Genomic DNA, 18,189 nt, shown 5'->3' on the forward strand with positions numbered 1-18,189 from the left:
CTATCGGAATTTCCAACGGAACTGAAGTTGTTCCCTCCTGCCCAAGCCAAATTTTCCTTGGTAAACCAGTTACAGTGGGAGTCAGGCCTTTATCTCCTTCTAGAACAAAATAAGGAGTTTGAAAATATTTTCAACCCTGCTTAAGTCAAGACTTCATTTCGTTAGCCTCCTGCCCTCCCGAGAGTCTGGTCATCTTGTAGGCTAAATGATGCCTCGTTAGACACATTACTATAGCCTCAGAGGTGGGGAGGACTGGGCCCTCATTTTCAGAGGGTAAATCCAAAGCCAACCTCCCTTGTCCCCGGCACTGGCTTCCGTGTCACCAGGTGATGGTGTTTAACACCTTGTCGTGTCAAATGCCCACAACCACAGGGAGTTTCATTGCTTTCAGGACACATTCAGAGCCACCTCTTGCTCTGTCCCAACAATGGCCCTTGGAATTTGGCGGGTCCCAGATATTTCCCCCATTTTACAGATGAAAAAGTAGAGGCCAAGAGATGAATGACTCACCCAAGCTCACCCTTGCCAGAGTGGTAGAGACAGGGTTCAAACTTTATTTGGAGGGGGGTGCCCCACGTCCTTTTCTCTTCTCTCTGTGACTCAGCTGTGCCCTCTGGAAGGGAGCCAGCTGGATACCCTGAGCAGCCAGCCCGCCCATCACTGGCATTTGCAGAATTTGGTTCCCCAAACAACGATGTCTTCCCCAAGTGAATTTGAACTCCAAGTTGAGGAAAACTGTTCAGTGTGAGGGGGAGCATTTTGTCCTGTGTCATCAGTTCCCGCTTCTCCTCCCTTCCTTTCACTGTCAATGCAAGAGCCCCCTTGGTTTTATAAAGAGCCCAGCGCAGGGCAGGGGGAGGAGGGTGGGAGAAATGCCAGTGTGGGACGAGCTGGAGCGGCAGAGGTGTGATTCACGCACGTTCCCCGGGGCCGTGAGGCCTGCACCCACCTCTGATCACCGGCCTTATACCTGCAGTTGCTGCTGGTGTTCCCTGAAGGGCCCTGTGGACCCAGGGCGATGGAGAATTTTCTGTGACTCTATTACTCTGGTAGGAGGTTGGATACAGTGCTGGTGGGTTGTCTTTGGAGAAAGCAAAGCGCAAAGGGAGCACTGCCAGCCCCTGAGTGGGCGCTTCATCCACAAGGGAGGAGGTAGGTGAGTCATCGAAGCCCCAGGCTGGTGGCAGCCAAATCCCCCCGGACACGCTCACAGTGTGCAGGGCAGAGTGGCAATCCCGTGGGCGGGGAGAGGCGTGAGACCGTCTGCCCCCAGGCTCCTCCTCAGGAAGCCTGCAGATGTCTGGGAGTGACAGAAAGTCACGACGTAATGGGGCTGGAAAAGCCATTAGCGTGTCCCCTCCAGGTGTCCCTGAGTGTCCCCTGGTGGTCTGAGAGACGATCTTAGGAGTCACATGGAGAAATACTGAGTTTTAAATTTCACAGGCATGTGTTTTAATGTGTCTCTTCTATGCATGGCCAGTCATACAGTTTTTCGCTTGACGGACGTGATATATGAGTTTTTTAAAAAAAGAAATTGACATTAAAAAGTGAATTCGTTGAAAAAAATATTTAGGGCAGTAGCATATGATAATAAAGAGAATGAGCTCCGAAGCCAAGTTGCCCGAGTGGCATTTGCAACTCCGCACTTACTAGCTGTTGTTTAGCGGGCGAACTTCATGACGGTGTTGACGGTTAAATGAGTCAATACGTGCAAAGCTCTTACAACATTTCCCGGCTCGTACTAAGTAACTGTTCAATAAAATGGGGCGAACTGAAGGTGGAGGGGGCGTATGGGACAAAATCACGAGGACAGTTCCAGGACAGCGGAAGGGTGGAGAAAGCTTGACTGCTGCAGACCTTCCTACGACAGACCCGGGATCCTGAGGCCCCGAGAGCAGAAGGGAGGTGTCCAAAGTTAGAAACTGACCTGGCGTCATGGAGCCAGGTCGGAATCCCTGTCACTGCCAGGCTCCAGGGGTGGCCGCTTCCATGGAGAAACGTGACCCGTCCCACGGACCACTCCACAATAATGGGGAACACCATCTTCAAGAGAGGGGACACAGACATTTCCTCAGAGGAACCCTGCTGCACCTTGGACCTTGGAGTCCCTCACAGCTCTCTGGGTGCTGGTAAACTGACCATAGCTCTGACTGGGCTCCCCTCGGGCCAGGGCCAGGCCCGCCTAGTTCGCTGATGGGGCCCCAGGACCTAGCATGCAGCCTGGCCCAGAGAAGCCTCTAAATAAATGTTTGATGACTGCCTTCCTGACAGCCAGACTGAATAAATGAGTAAACAATGATCCCCCATCATCCCTGACAGGAGTGTTTTCAAGGGCCCTCTTGACGTGTGTGTGTGTGTGTGTGTGTGTGTGTGTGTGTGTGTGAAGCTGTTAAGGTAGGTATCTGGAGGAGATCTTAGCCCAGCCCTGGAGGAGTCAGACATGAACCCGTGCCCTACATGTGTCATACATGTTTTCTGTGCCCTTCGGGACCTCAAGCGTCCATATTTCCGAGAGTGCCGAGAAACAGTAAAACTAAGATTTTGGAGGAGGGAAGGGAAATGAGACAACTCAGGGGCCCAGGGCCCAGGGAAGTCAGAAAGGATGGTGTTTGAAGGCACTTAGCAGTAAGAGCCAGATCTTCTAGGCAAGTTTAGGGTTTGATGATTAGAGCCAATTTGCAGGAGCAGATGACAAGTCTATCACTGTGCAGTTTCCCTGAAGCACTGTCACAATGGATCCTCACCACCACATGAGGTTAACAGAGCAGTTGATACAACTGCCATTTAAAGACAAAGACAGGTCAGAGAGGTTAAGTAACTTGTGCAAGGTCACACAGCTATTGAATGGCAAAGCTGGACTAGAACCAATATCTCTGATCCCACGCCTGGTACTGTCTATCAAACCAAGCTGTTTTCTGGGGCGTCTGGGGGGCTCAGTCCGTTGAGCATCCGACTTTGGCTCAGGTCATGATCTCGTGGTTCATGAGCTGGAGCCCTGCATCAGGCTTGCTGCTATCAGCGTGGAGCCCGCTTCAGATCCTCTGAGCCCCCTCTCTCTGCCCCTGACCCGATGGCTCTCTCTCTCTCTCTCTCAAACATGAATAAACATTAAAAAAAAAACAGGCTGTTTTTCTGAGCAAGCAGCCCTGGGCATAGCATGGTCCTCGGCACATGGTGGCTGTCGCCCACCTTCAGGATTGTTTGCTGATGGATCGGTGACCAAAATGAGCAGTGGGAATGAGAGATGACCAAAGATCTGTGGTAGGGGCTGGTGGTAAGAAGGGTGTCAGGTGGGGCTGGAGGGGCAGGAGGAATAAACAGCTAGAAGGATTTCTCTGAAGACAGGTACCCTTTTTCATGACTATGCAGTTGGCCAGGCCAGGCTTCAGCTCGAGCCTCCCCTTCCTTTCGATTTATCAGAAAATGTCGTATCGGTCTCTTAAAGACTTAGAATAAATCCAGAGCCCTCACAATGGTCTTCGAAGTGCCACATGAACCGACTGCCCATTGAGGTCTTATTACGTTGGCCTTTGCCATTTCTAAAACATTCCGGTGTGCTTGGGCCTCAGGGCATTGGCACTGGGCATTCCCTCCGCCGGAAATGCCTTTCCCCTAGATGTTATGAAGTCCACTTCAAATGTCGCCTCCTCAGAGAGGCCCTTTCTGCCACCTTATCCCATTGTCCTGCTTTATTTTTCTTCCTAACATTGATCACTCTCTGGATGTATCATGTATGTACTTGTATCCGTTCACTGAAAATTACTCATCATGGCGGCAAGGACTTGTGCCTTTTCACTGCCATCTGCTCAGCGCCTTGCACAATGACTGGCGTGTATTAGGCACAAACGAAATGTATTTCGTGAGCCAGTTAGTGCATTCTGAAGCGTTCCCCTCTCTGTGGCTTCTAGGTGCACCACGTTCACAGGAACACCGATCCTGGTCTAGCTGGCCAGTGCCTCCAAGGCATCAGGACTTGTACTTTAGCAAGTTCACCGGTCCCTTGTAGAGAGGAGGCATGTTTGGCAGGAGGCAGCCCCAGGCCCAGAAACCGCTGGGGCTTCGTGTCCCAGTCTGGGAAGCAGGGTTACCAGCAGTGGGGGAAGGACCCTGAGGCTGGATGTGGACCCGTAGGCCAGAGCAGTCAGGGGTGGGCAGGGCTGGGAAAGATCAGGCCTGAGAAAGGCTGCGGTCAGGATCAGGATGGCAGGGGTCAGAGAGCAGGTCTTGTGTGCAGGTCGGGAGGGGAAGCAAGTCGTGGGGAGCCACCCGGCAGGGTGGCACAGTAGCCCGTGTGTCTGGAATGCGAGCAGAGTGCCAGTTCATGTTCTGTTCCTTGCAGGCAGCTGGCGTGGCTGGGCCCAAAAGGTCCATTTCCTGGCAGGAACAAGGGCAGCAACAACAACACTGAAGTGTATAAATGCCCTTCATATCCACGATCTCATAACAACTATGCGTAATGCATCCATTCATTTAGTCAACAAACACTCTTGATCCCTTCCTAAGCACCACGCATTTCTTCAACTAAATCTATCAATTATTTACTGAAATATATCAGGTGCTTTATCATCAGTTTTAAGAATAGTGCCTGTCACGCAGTAGATCCTCAATATTTTTGAATTGCTAGATTAATATATAGGTTAATCAGTTTCACCATTCAATAAACAAGGAAATAGCCCAGGAAAGTCAGATATAGGAGTTTGGTCCCAGGGTGGTCTCACTCTTGAGGACAAAGGGCTCTGGTCTAAAGCAGAGGTTCTAAGACTTTGGGGCTTCACAGACTGGTACATTTCTTAACGAAAAATGCCAAAAAACATTGGAGGGAAGAGGTCAAACATTGCCAGCTTTTCATTTTTACAAGTAAGGAGATAGAGACGGATGTTACTGATGATCCTTATTTTACAAAAGGACATTTTTTATTTTTATTTTTATTTATTTATTTTGAGAGAGAGAGAGCGAGAGAGAGAGAGAGAGCGAGTGCACGAGCAGGGGAGGGGTAGAGAGAGAGGGAGGGAGCGAGAATCCCAGGCAGGCTCCACAATGTCAGCACAGAGCCCGAGGCGAGGCTTGAACTCATGAAACTGTGGGATCATGACCTGAGCCGAAATCAAGAGTGGGATGCTTCACCGACTGAGCCACCCAGGCGCCCCAAGACACTTTCTAATACTCCAGTTGGGTGAGGGATGATCCCATAATTTTTTTAAAGTGGGGGACATCTTGGCTGTGTGGAAAAGCCACTAGATTGTTTTTATTGTTCTCCTCTCACTGAGGGTTGTTTCTGGTCAGCATTGAAGGGACAGGTCAGGGCTCAGATGGGCATTTGGGAGCCTCTGGCCTGGAGGCACCAGTCACTCAAGGTCCTGCCTCTCCCTCTCTCTCTCTCTCTAGGTTTTCTCTCTTGTCCTTTCTCACCTCTTACATACAGACACACTGAGGCACATTTCAAAGCTCCAAAGAGAAGCGTGTCATGTATCCGATACGGATCTCAGATGAATAAGAAAGACAATCTCTCTATTCCGGTACTGAAACTCTGCAAAGGGGTAGGGGTGAGGGTGGGGGATGGAGAATCTTTCCCACTTCCCCACCCACCTTCTTTATTATACTCTCAGTATTTGCTTATGATTCCTATTAATCACATGTAATAACCCTCCCAATTATTAAATTATAGAGACATGTATTCCCTCAACCAAACAGAATAATTATTTACTAAAATGAATTAACATATAGAAAAGCCTCAGTTCTATGGAGGCTGAAACTTAGCATAATGAATTTATCAGGCTTTAAAAGAAGCCCAGACAGGCTTTTTTTTTTTTTTTTTTTTTTTTTTGGTGAAATAAATACACTGATTACAGCGAAGCTCATTCGTGCTGGCATCGTGCCATTTGCTATTTCTTTAATAAACACAGCTTGAGTTGTTTATCTGTTTTCAATATAATTTATCGAGGCTCCCCTTCTCAATTAACAGCCATAGTAGGGGTGGGGGCGGGGGCGGGGAGAACATGTTCTCACCAGCCTTCTTCTGCGGGTCCCCAAAGTTGCTCATTTGGGGCCTCCTTTGTGATTTGATAGGACTGCCAATCAACAGGCCTAGTGCATGGATCTGCTCTGCGTTGACAATATACTTGTCACTTGGAAAGGCATCTCTGGGACATCGGCCTTAGCAGGGAGAGGAGCCAGTCAGGGGGAAACAATTATGCAAATTTAAATTCTCCAGAGCCCCTGTCATGACCTGGCAAGAGGATAAAGGTCTGCCTTCCATCCTCTCCCCTAGAGGCAATAGGCCTTCTTGCCACGTCTTCTGGAAGGATTTCTAAGTTATTTACACATCTTCAAAATGGCCTCATGGACACATGGTTTGGAAACCATGGGTTTTATGGGTAATTAGGCCTGAAAACCTCTATTTTTTTCATGGTACCACTAGGTGTCCTCAGTTTATGTTTAGTAGTGATTTAGGGACTGTGCCAAATGTTTACCAAGGGACATTTAGCTCATTCATCTAGTCATTCATTCATTCCTTCAACAAGTATGTATTCTATAGTGCAGCACTGGGAGCTCATGGAACTTATGGCTTACCTTGTTCATTTAAAAATATACAATGAACATCTATGTGCTCGGCATCGAGGACACCCCCAGCCCCAATGGCCAGGCCATCCGGGATGATGCAGGTGTCAGAAGTGAGAGCTCCAGGTGAGGATTCTGGGTGCTCTCCATGTCTATTCCACAGTCATCCTGTCTTGGGTCAAATACCCCTAGTGATGGGAATTACACATCTTCCCAATTACTCTGTCCCATCTTTGGGCGTGAAAAATCTGCACGCCTGTGGCTTTATCTCCCTGATCCTGTTCCTTTTGTGGCCACACACCTGCTCTGGTGGTTTGAGCCCCTCCCTCTTCCCCAGATAGTCATCCAGCCCTTCCTTGTTTTCTCTCTCTTCCCTGAGCAGCGTCCCCCACCCCCTGCTTTCCTTCCAGACTCTTGGCCTCATCCGTTTTGATACTTTTGACCTATATGATTTGGCTGCTTTTTGAACTCCCCTTCTGCCCCTTCTGCCTTAGGCCTCCCAGCACAGTCCCTGCTTGCTCTTGTGGTCTTGGTGTCCTGCAGCTTTAGGTAGGGATTCTGAAACCCTGGGGTTGGTTCACTGCCCCTAGATGTGTCACGCCGGGACCCCTCACTCACGTGGCAGGTCCTTTCCGTTGAGCCGAAAAAGGCTCATCTGGCTAAACAGGCCTCCTTGGCACTCCACTCCCTCCCCAGTGACTTCCTTTCCCCTCCCTCCTCCACCAGCCTCAATTATCGCTTCTGCAGATGACTCCCTAGAGGTTGGCTCCTGTCTAGCCAGCTGCCTGAGGGACGTTTCCTTGTGACATCCTTCCAGGCTCCAGAGCTCAGCATGCCCTCCTTCCTGCACACTGAGCACTCACATGGGGCCAGCACCCCTTCCTGTAAGCATCCCCTCTCCTCTGCTTCCCCACTGGTGTGCCTCCTGCTCTCCCACGTTCTAAACTGGGGGAAGTCCGAGAGTCTTCTCTTCCTTCACATGCTAAATCTGTCATGCCGTCTGCCAGCGTTTTCTTCCCAGGGGCTCCTTCATCTGCCCCTTCATCACGCCCCAATCAGCTCACCCCTGGACTATAACAATCCCTGTCCCCCGAAGGCTTTATTACACGGGACAGTGCTGGGCGTCGCGAGTACCTGGTAGGCAAGGCGGGCCTGGTGTCTGTCCTCATGGAGCTTACAGGTGACCACGTTCACCCATCCCTTCATTCGAATACCTGCCATGTTGACTTTGTCTAGTTGACCGAGATTTCTGATAGTTGGAGGTAATAATAACTCCTTTGCTTTCTCAGCTGTACTGAGCAGGGGTGGGGGCAGTTTCCAATAAACAGCTTGACAATTGCTTTAATAATTGCTAGCAGTGAATGAGAAGGACTGTCTGGAAAGCCTGGCACACGTTCATTCTCTACCCAAGAAGCAGGGTTCCGAGAGTTTCTGGGCTGGAGCCTTATCTGTAGGTCTGAGTGACTACCAAAAGCCCCGTAATGACATCCCAGGAGAGGCCAGGCCCGGAGAAGCCACCCCCAGGGACTGCCTCTATGTTCTCTGGATCCTGTGAGTTCCCTGGTCTCAGCCCACCTTCTTCCCGTCACCTACGGCTGACCCATTTCTGGCACCTGCGGCATCCCGGATGGCCTGGCCATTGGGGCTGGGGGTGTCCTCGACGCTTGTAGGGAGTCAAGACGAGCAGGCAGCATTGGAGTGTCTGTGTCCAGACAGCTGCCTGTGGGATGCCAGGGAAGGACTCTGGGCCAGAAGGAGGGAGGGAGCCAGTGGGGAATGATCTAGCACACTGCAGGCTATGGGGGTGTGTGTGTGTGTGTGCATGCTACAAAGGCCAGCGAAGGCAATGAGGCATCAGGGGTAGAGATCTTAGATCTTAGGGGTCCCAGAGCCTTTGCCGCTAGCTTGTTGGTGTCCTTGGGCTAGTGATTTAATGTCTCCGAGTGGCATGTGTGTCCCCATCTTAAATGAGACCAGTCATACCAACCTCAGAAGATTGTTGGAGGTTTACAAGGTCATTGAATGATGGCTACTCTTTATTATTAAGGTGAGGCTAGTGTTGACGCTGGGGCCAGACAGAAAGAACCAGAGGGGCGCCTGGGTGGCGCAGTCGGTTAAGCGTCCGACTTCCGCCAGGTCACGATCTCGCGGTCCGTGAGTTCGAGCCCCGCGTCGGGCTCTGGGCTGATGGCTCAGAGCCTGGAGCCTGTTTCCGATTCTGTGTCTCCCTCTCTCTCTGCCCCTCCCCCGTTCATGCTCTGTCTCTCTCTGTCCCCAAAATAAATAAACGTTGAAAAAAAATTAAAAAAAAAAAAAAAGAAAGAAAGAACCAGAAGACGGGAAGGAGCCAGAGTCCTCCCAGAGCATTTAAGTTCAAGCCGGAGAAACCAGAATCCCTTTCAGAGACAAAGAACAGGCAGAGGGATGAAGTGGGGCACAACTCAGGTCGGAAGCGAGTGGGACGTCAGAGATGTGGGGAGGCCGTCAGCAGTCGTCAGGAATTTTTCCGGGCTCTCAGCAGCTGCCTTTATCAGCTGTCTGCTGGGGAGGTTGGACAGAGGGGGCAGAAAGTGGGGCATCGAAATTGCTGCCCTCTGGCTTAGGCCAGGACTGTTTTCAGAGTAACGCAGAAGGTCCGGATGACTGCGCAGGTAGCCCCTGGGTCAGGGACTGCAGGGCCCCGGGGGCAGGGGGTCAGGGAGGCCCATCCGCACCCGAACCGGGCCCACCTGGAAGCCTCGCACCTTCTCTCCTTCTGTCCAGACTGGTCAAGCCCGTGCTCGTCTCCCCTCCTTCAGGGATGCCTGGCTGACGGCCGTAGCCTGTGGATGACCGCTGCGCCTGGACTGCTCACAGCAGGCTCTGTTTCCGCAGTGCTGGGCCAGCCGCCTGATACTCAACGTGGCGCGTACTCCTCCAAGCCTTCGTGTGAGGCAGATGTTATTCCCATTGTACGGACAGGCAAGACGAGGCTCAGACGGATTAAGTGACTTTGCCAGCATCCCTCAACTGGGAAACGGCAGGGCTAGGATCTAAAAATAGGTCTGCCTGGCTCTGAAAACCCAAGCTCTGTTCAAGGAACCAAGATATTCCAGTCACTATGACTGAGTAACAGATGTCTCCAAACTTCAGTGGCATGAGACGACCATGTATTGGACTCACGTATAAATGCAGGGAGGGCATGGCGGGGAGGGCTTGCTTCCACGCCACGGTGCTAAGAGCCTCAGCCGGGAGATTCAAAGGCTGCAGGCTGTACTCACTGCAAGGCTGGCTTGAAGGGGGGAGGGGTGGTGGCTCTGTTCCTCTCCACGTGGATCTGTCTCTGAAATGTCTCCCCACCTTATGGGGGCGCCCGCATTAGAGGGTCCAGAAAGGAGAGAGAGAGAGCCAGGCAGACGTCATACTGGCTTTTATGACCCGGCCTCGGAAGGGGGGCCGTTCTGCCCCCTGGTCAAGGCCGTCACGGGGGGCTGTGTGTACCCCTGGGGAGGGGAACTAGACTCCACATGTTGGCGGAGGGGTAGCAAGGCAATGTCTGAACAGAAATATTGCCATGGCTGGCTCCTTTTGGAAAACACGATCAGCCACGTAAAGGAACTCATCCAGTGGGCTCGCTAGGGCGGCTTTGTCCCCATCTTTGTAGCACTCGTAGACCCAACACATGGAGACACGCGTGGGGTTCGGTGGGTTAAATGAATAAATACAAAAAATCCAAGTCAACCTCAATCCGGTTTATTCTTCTTCAAGCTCTTTTGGGGGCTTTATGCTTCTTCCAATTTTCCACTTAACTGTTTCTGCTTTTAACTTCTGCAGCCAAAGCGTTCTAGTTCATCGTTTTGCCTCAAGATTTGTTCCTTCCACCAGGGATTCCAGGAGATGCCATTTCATTGTGGACACCTGCTTCATGCCTCGCGGGAATCTCTGGGGGAAAAGCTCTTAAAAGCCTTGAAGGCATGTCATCGAACGTCCATCAGAGCCTTGAACTCTGAGGACAACATCGCCTTTCCCCTTTGCCCAGCCATGCTCAAAGCCTGGGGAGTTTTCTTCCCCTTGAGCTTTCCATGGACTGTACCTGGAGGTGACAGGGGACCTGAAACTGTGGCCTTGAGGCTTGTCTTGGACATTTGAGGGCTGGCGGTATGTAGCCCCGTGACTCTCCCATTGCTGCCCGTGAGACCGCAATAGTGGCTCTACGTGATGGACAGCACAGCTGTCTTTTTCTCCCAGGCAGGAATGGGTGTGGGTTTTTTTTTGCGGGGAGGGCAGGAAAAGGCACGTCGCTTCTTCAGCGGAACATAGGGCACTGGTTGAGGAAGACCAGAGGGGCGAAGGGGGGCATAGCCCTCTGGCAGCCCTGGGTTTGTGTGGGCAGGTGGCCGCTGAGGGCTGGGGAGAGGCACAGCAGGTAGCCTGGCAGCCCAGTCCTACCTTAGAGCTGACAGCTCTCTTGGGGAGTAGAGGGAAGGCAGAAGGCAGGCAGGCAGGGTCCCCTGCTCCTCCTGCGTGAAGAGGACGAAGCCAGCAGGTATGGCTCAGCAAATAAACCCCGTGCTCCATTGGTGACCCCAGTTAACATCAATGTGGAATTATTTCTTTCATAGGGGCTATTGCCTATTAACCGGGGAGGCACAGCGCTGGCAGCTTTTGTAGAAATCATCGGGGAGCCAGGCTGACAAGTGGGGCCCAGATAACTGTGCATCTGCTGTGTTTACAGAGCCTCCAGGTGGTCTTTAAATCATTCAAGGGTCACATCCAGAGAGCTGTGAGGTTGAGAGTAGAATTAGGGAATCTGTGGTTCTCTATAGAAAGTAAACGTTTAAAAATTTTAAATCACAGGGAGTGTGTTCAAAATGAAGAAATTTACAAATACAGAAGGTCAAAAGAAGAGAGCAAATACTCAAAAAAGAAAAAAGCCTTGGTCATATTTCCAGAAAATTTCTTTCTGTACATATATACACACAGGTAGAAAATGTTTTGAAGCAAATACACATGGCTTATACTTTACAGTATATACTTTATACTGGTAACTGGCTTCCTTCACTTTCCTACCCCTAACCCCTATGTTTCCATCAATAAGCATTTCCCTTTTGACACCCACTTTGAAGAGTGATTATTCATTTTATGGGTGTGCCATGATTTACTTTACCAATTCTCATTTTAGGACATTTAGTAAGTTTTCTTTCTTTCTTTCTTTCTTTCTTTCTTTCTTTCTTTCTTTCTTTCTTTCTTTCTTTCTTTCTTTCTTTCTCTTTCCTTTTTTTACTAGAATGAACAGCACAATGGGCTTTCCTGCAACTAAATGTCTTCATACATCTCTTATTCTTTCTTTAGGATGTATTCCTGAAAATATAATGCAGTTAGTCGAGGCTGTTTAAAGACAGCTTTTGAAAAAGCTGAGAAGAATGTCTCCCAAAAGTTTGTAATTTATGTAATAGCATCAGTACTTGGGGTTGCTAATAACTCATCACCAATGCTTAGTGTTTTCCATGTGACAAATATGGTGAAGGCTTTACAGACATCATTTCAGATTCTCCACCGACTTTATGAAACAGTGTTGTCATCCCCACTTTACAGATGGGAGAAGCAAGGCCCAACGGGACAAAGTAACTTGCTCAAGATTATTCAGCAGGAAATGGCAGAGCGGGGATTCAAGCCCAACTCAGACTGGCTCCAACCCTCTGCTCTTATTCTCATGCTACCTTCTTCCACTTGCATGATCATGAAAACTGCCATCTGAAGAAGTTTTCTTTTTCCTTTTTTTCCTACTACCAAGCTAAGCGTTCCTGCTGTTGGCCACTGTTGTCATGGGCTGAAGAGGCTCTGAGTGACTCAGAACCATTTTTGATTAATTAGATTTTTGTTGCCAAGGAATTAATTTGCTCCCCCCGCCTCTCCCTTCTCGCTCAAAAAGCACAGGAGAAAATGATTTTAGCAGCGGGGATAATTATAGAAAATGTGGTGTTAACTCGGATGGAATGCAAATAGTTTAGATTTTTTTATTGTTCTCCAGGACCGCCAGCGTGGAAGGAAGAGAGTGAAATACACATCAGCAGACACAAGGGGAGGGAGCAGGCACCAGGCGGAGAGGCTCACACTCACCTCTGTGCCCGCCCCTCTAAAAGTCTCCCAGAGAAGCAACCTCCGGGTTTGAGCCTGGATGATGGCAGGAGGGCCGAGGCCCCCTGGATGCTGGGTATGCTCACAGGTCAAAAAGTCCTCGCAAAGGCACAGGTGAAGCCGAGGCCTTTCTTTTTCTGGCACTTTCCTTGCCTGGTTGTCATAGAGTCTCTCCGACAAGTGCACAAATACCTCAGCCCCATTGGAGGTTCACACCTGTGGGTTTAGACTCTGAAGGCTACAGGCGATTGTTTGTCAAGAGATAGAAAAGCGAGTGGCTCTGGATAGGGGCTGTCACTAACACGGGCCATCCAGGTGGACACGGATAGGACTGCATCCTTAGTTCCCCTTGCCTGGACTTGTCTTACACTTTCTTCATTCACTCCTTCATTTTGCTTGAACACCTCTTAGTAGCTTCGGAGGAAAGGATCCAAGAGGATAGATTGTCTTCATTTTTGCCAGCCTCGACATTCCATTGTTCAGCTCTCTCACGATTGATAGTTTGGGTATGTAATTTGGGGCTGAGAACCAGAATCTTGAAGGCATTTCTTCTTCCACATTGCTATTCAAAGTGTGGTCCGCGGGCCAGCATCAGTCTGCAAACTATCTGCCATCCATCCGTGAGAAGTACAGAAACTGAGAGTAAGCTTTCCAAAACTTATACTAATTTGCATCATTGTTTGTCTATTGAAGCTGATGATAACATTTTACTTTGGCTTTTACTTTGTTTTGTCTAGGAATTGTTTTCTACTCTATTTTAAAAAAAGTAGCAGCCAGTGACAGATTGGAAACAAGTGAATTCTTTGATTCATATTTTGAGGAGCACTGTTCTAGTATAAGGTGCTGTTCTTTAAAACAAAAAAAAAATTTAATGCTTTATTTTATTTTTGAGGAGAGAGAGAGAGAGAGAGAAAGCAGGAGAGGGGCAAAGAGAGAGGGAGTCACAGAATCTGAAGCAGGTTCCAGGCTCTGAGTTGTTAGCACAGAGCCCAATGTTGGGCTCAAACTCCTGAACCATGAGATCATGGCCTGAGCCGAAGTCAGACACTTAACCCAATGAGCCACCCAGGTGCCCCTATAAGGTGCTATTCTTGAGAAGTCCTTTGTCAGTCTGGTTTTGGTATTTTGTAAATAGTGAGTTTTTCCTCTCTGAAGCTTTTAGGGTTTCCTCCTTATCCCTAGGGTTCAGAATTTTATTATGAGAAGCATTAGCAAGGACCTTTTGTGATTCATTGTGCAGGGCTGCAACGGGTCCTTTAATCTGGAAATTCATTCATTCATATTAATTTCTTCCCTCTCTTTTCACTCTGTTCTCTTTTTCTGGAGTTCTTGTTAGTTGGATATTGGGCCTCCTGGCTCATATGTTGAATCTTCTATTTATCCCCATATTTTCAGTCTGTTTTTCTGTTTTACATCTTATAAGAGCCTTCAACTTTATCTTCCTATTTTTTCATCTATTAATTTAAGCCATCATTTATTATTTATATATACTCTCATTTAAAAGGAATTTCACTAAAAAAATTTTTTTTAATGTTTATTCATCTTTGAGAGACAGAGAGAGACAGAGCATGAGCGGGGAAGGGACAGAGAGAGGGAGACATAGAATCCGAAGCAGGCTCCAGGCTCCGAGCTGTCAGCACAGAGCCCGATGCAGGGCTCGAACTCACAAACTGTGAGATCATGACCTGAGCTGAAGTCGGATGTTCAACTGACTGAGCTATTGAGGCACCCCAAGAATTTCATTCTTAAGTAATCTCTACCCCCAGTGTGGGCCTTGAACTCACAACCTCAAGATCTAGAGTCGCATGCTCTACCGACTGAGCCAGCCAGGTGCCCCTATATGACAATAGTTTTAATTTCAATAACTCGTTCTTATTTTTTTGATTGCCTCTTTTTTGGTAATATTTTCTTCTTGTTTTTTTTTTAATGTTTTTATTTTTGAGAAAGACAGAGTGTGAGTGGGAGAGGGGCAGAGAGAGAGAGAGAGAGAAGAGACATGGGATCTGAAGCAGGCTCCAGTCTCTGGGGTGTCAGCACAGAGCCCGATGCTGGGCTTGAACTCATGAACCGTGAGATCATGACCTGAGCTGAAGTCGAATGCTTAACTGACTGAGCCACCCAGGTGCCCCCTTCTTGTTTTTGTTTTGTTGTTGTTGTTGTTGTTGTTTTTTTAATGCAGCAATCAGTTATTTTGAGGAAACCGACCAGATGTCTGTCTGTCTTTCGTCTTTGTTTCCTACATTATATCTGTTTCCTTTTTTCTATTGATTGAGTTTAGTTAGCCTCTCTTCACATTGTCCAAGATCTTGGTTGTCCATTCCTACCTGATCATAAGGCATGAAAAAGCTGATGCATAGATCTGTGCGTGAGTATGGATATAGGGGTTTGGCAGTTGGGAGACTGCACCATTGGGCAATTGGGTGGGAGGCTAGCACTGGGGGAAACCCAAACAATGGCCTGTGAAAATTTTTTCTTTGGGACTGTTCAGATTTTCCAGATAAAGAATTTCCTGATCCCTTCCCTGGGGAAGGGTGGTGACGGGTGAGTGTGGTAGGTGTGTCTGACTGCTGGTGCTCTGCATACCTGGTGGGAGGAAAGGACTAGGGGTTCCAATGTTCAGATACAAAATGTGTGTAGCTCTGTGCTGTCCCTGCCCTTCTCCATGGCAGTTTTTAAAAAAAAAATTTTTTTTAATGTTTATTTCTTTTTGAGAGAGAGACTGACAGAATGCAAGCAGGGGAGGGGCAGAGAGAGAGAGGGAGACACAGAATCTGAAACAGGCTCCAGGTTCTGAACTGTCAGCACAGAGCCCAACGCAGGTGGGGCTCAAACTCAGGAACCCTGAGATCATGACCAAGCCGAAGTCAGACGCTTAACAGACTGAGCCACCCAGGAGCCCCATTCATGGCAATTTTAATCAAGTCTTGAGCTTCTCCGGGGTTCTGTGGCGGCAAACTGGGGAACCTTTCTCCTTAGCCTCCTCTGCAAACATTTTAATTTGTGCCTTTCTCTGGCCTGCTGTATCATTTCATCACTGTTCAAATAACTTTTCCCCTTGCAAAAAATTCTTGAAATCTCTCATCCACTGATGTCCCGTTTCCCATTCTCTTTGTCTGGGAAGGAGAGCAGATACATGTGTGTGAATAACAGATCATTTAAAAAACATTTTTTAAAAATGTTTTTTAATTTTTGAGACAGAAAGGCAGAGCATGAGTGGGGAGGGGCACAGAACGAGGGAGACACAAAATCCAAAGTAGGCTCCAGGCTCTAAGCTGTCAGCACAGAGCCCGACGCGGGGCTCAAACTCACGGACCGTGAGATCATGACCTAGCCGAAGTCGGACGCTCAACCGACTGAGCCACCCGGGTGCCCCTCAATGGGTCATTTTATTATTTTCTTTTTCTTTTTCTTTTTTTAATTTCATTTTTTATTTTTTAAAATTTACATCCAAATTAGTTAGCATATAGTGCAACAATGATTTCAGAAGTAGATTCCTTAGGGACCCTTACCCATTTAGCCCGTCCCCCCTCCCACAACCCCTCCAGCAACCCTCAGTCTGTTCTACTCATAAATATGGAGATCAATGGGTCATTCTAAACCAGAAGTCTACATCCTGCTCCTTTCCAGTTAACTTGTGTAAGATAGAATATTTCTCATTGGGTTTAACCCATTTTGGATCCCATTTTGGGTTTAACCCTTCCTTGTCTTCATCCAACTTAGTGATAAGAATGTTGAGCAAGAGAGGCTCCAAGAGAAAGCCCAGGGGCATATTCCTGAAACCTCCACTGATGTAGACAGACGCTGTGGCTGTCCTGTTCGTGCTATAGCCCCTGCGTGGGAACTTAGTTGTTGCATAATGAACATTTGTTGAATGTAACAATCGTATCAAAGAAAGAAATGAGGGTGATCCTGTGAGATTTGTTTCCAGAAACCCGTGCTGCATGTAGTGCTCCCCATTTCCCTTTTGCTCATGAAATGTTATTAGTTAATTATCCCTCATAGGATTTTTGTAGGGATGGATAGTCAATTCATTGGTTGTGGCTCTTGGAATATGCCTCTTTACTCCTTCTGAAAAGAAGAATACTGCCTTTCCTGGCTCCTCTCCTGATCTCACAGATCCCAGTATATTATAACACTGGTACTGGAGATGCCTCCCTGCCCTGGGTTCGTTGGTGTGGGCTTGGCCCATCCATCTCATTTAAAATAGCTTAAGACCGTCTTCCCAGTTCTGTTTACCTGGTGCTTCATTGTCTTCCTAAACATGTATATGCGATGTTTTCAGGTGTGAAGGTTATGGTCCTTGATAGAGCTAAAGGAGTTAAGTAGATTTTGGTTTGCTTTTCTTATTTTTCATCTGTGAGCATCTCAGACCACCCCTCCTTGTTCTTCCTGGTCTGGACGTTGATTTTAAGAAAGGGGGAAGCTAAGAAGCCACTCGATCAGGTGCCTAAAATCTTACTACTGCCTGAAGTTATTTTACTTCAGTCCGTCTTCTATCGTGCCAGTGAAAATTGGTATGTTTTCTTTGGTAGGGGAGCCTGTTTGTAGCATTTTTAGAACAGCTCCCGCTGCATGCAGTGGACCCAAGCAAGGTCCCGAGCCTGGGAGCGATCAGGTGAGGTTACAGGGAGAGCCAGGACTTCTGGACAATGGCAAGGTGAGGTCAAGGCCAAGCCCTGTGGCTCAGATGGCTAAGTCTGCTGTGACCTTTGACCTCCTCTTAGCCTCATCCCAAACCACACTCTCCTTGCTTACTATGTTCTGGCCAGACAGGCCTTTCTGTTCCTCAGACCCACCAGGCCTGTTCCTGCCTCCAGGCTCTTGGCATTCATGTCCTCACTGCCTGACAGCCTGTTCCGTGTCCAGGTCTTTGTGTGTGAGCCCCTTCTCTTCACTCTGATGCGAGCTAGGAAGCACCCTCCTCAGGAGCCCTTCCCTGACCACTCTAGCCAGACTGGGCCCTCCCCCTCTCTCACCATTACTTTCAGTTATCATCTTTGTATCACTCATCGATACCAGAAATATTCTCATTTGCCTGTTTCCTGGGTTAGTGTGTCCTCCTCTGTCCAGCGTAAGCTCTGGGGACTTTATTTGCTTTTCCGCTTCTGACTTGCAGGGTTTCACCGAGAACGTGGCTCCCTGAAGGAAGCCGGTACGTGTTCCTTGAATAACTGAATGGGAACAACTTTGCCAGCTTCATACTTGTCCTGAGGGCAATCCTTGACCACTCCAGGCACTCCTTGAGGATTTTCAGTCTACACTCCGGAGTAAGGGTCTGCAAACTATGGCCCCTGCGGCACATCCAGCCCGCCGTCTGTTTTCGTGTAAGTAAATTTTAGTAGAACGTGGCCACGCTCATTCCTTTCCAAATTATCTGTGGCCATTCGACCCCCACATAGCAGTGTTGAGTTGGTGAGACAAAGACCATATGGCCTGCAAAGCTGAACATTTCTACTAGCTGGGCTTTGACAGAAAAGTTTGCCAACTGCTGCTCTAAAGGAAAGATTCTCCGGA

Source organism: Lynx canadensis, chromosome D1 (genome assembly GCF_007474595.2).
Source record: "Lynx canadensis isolate LIC74 chromosome D1, mLynCan4.pri.v2, whole genome shotgun sequence".
In the NCBI taxonomy this organism is placed as follows: domain Eukaryota; kingdom Metazoa; phylum Chordata; class Mammalia; order Carnivora; family Felidae; genus Lynx; species Lynx canadensis.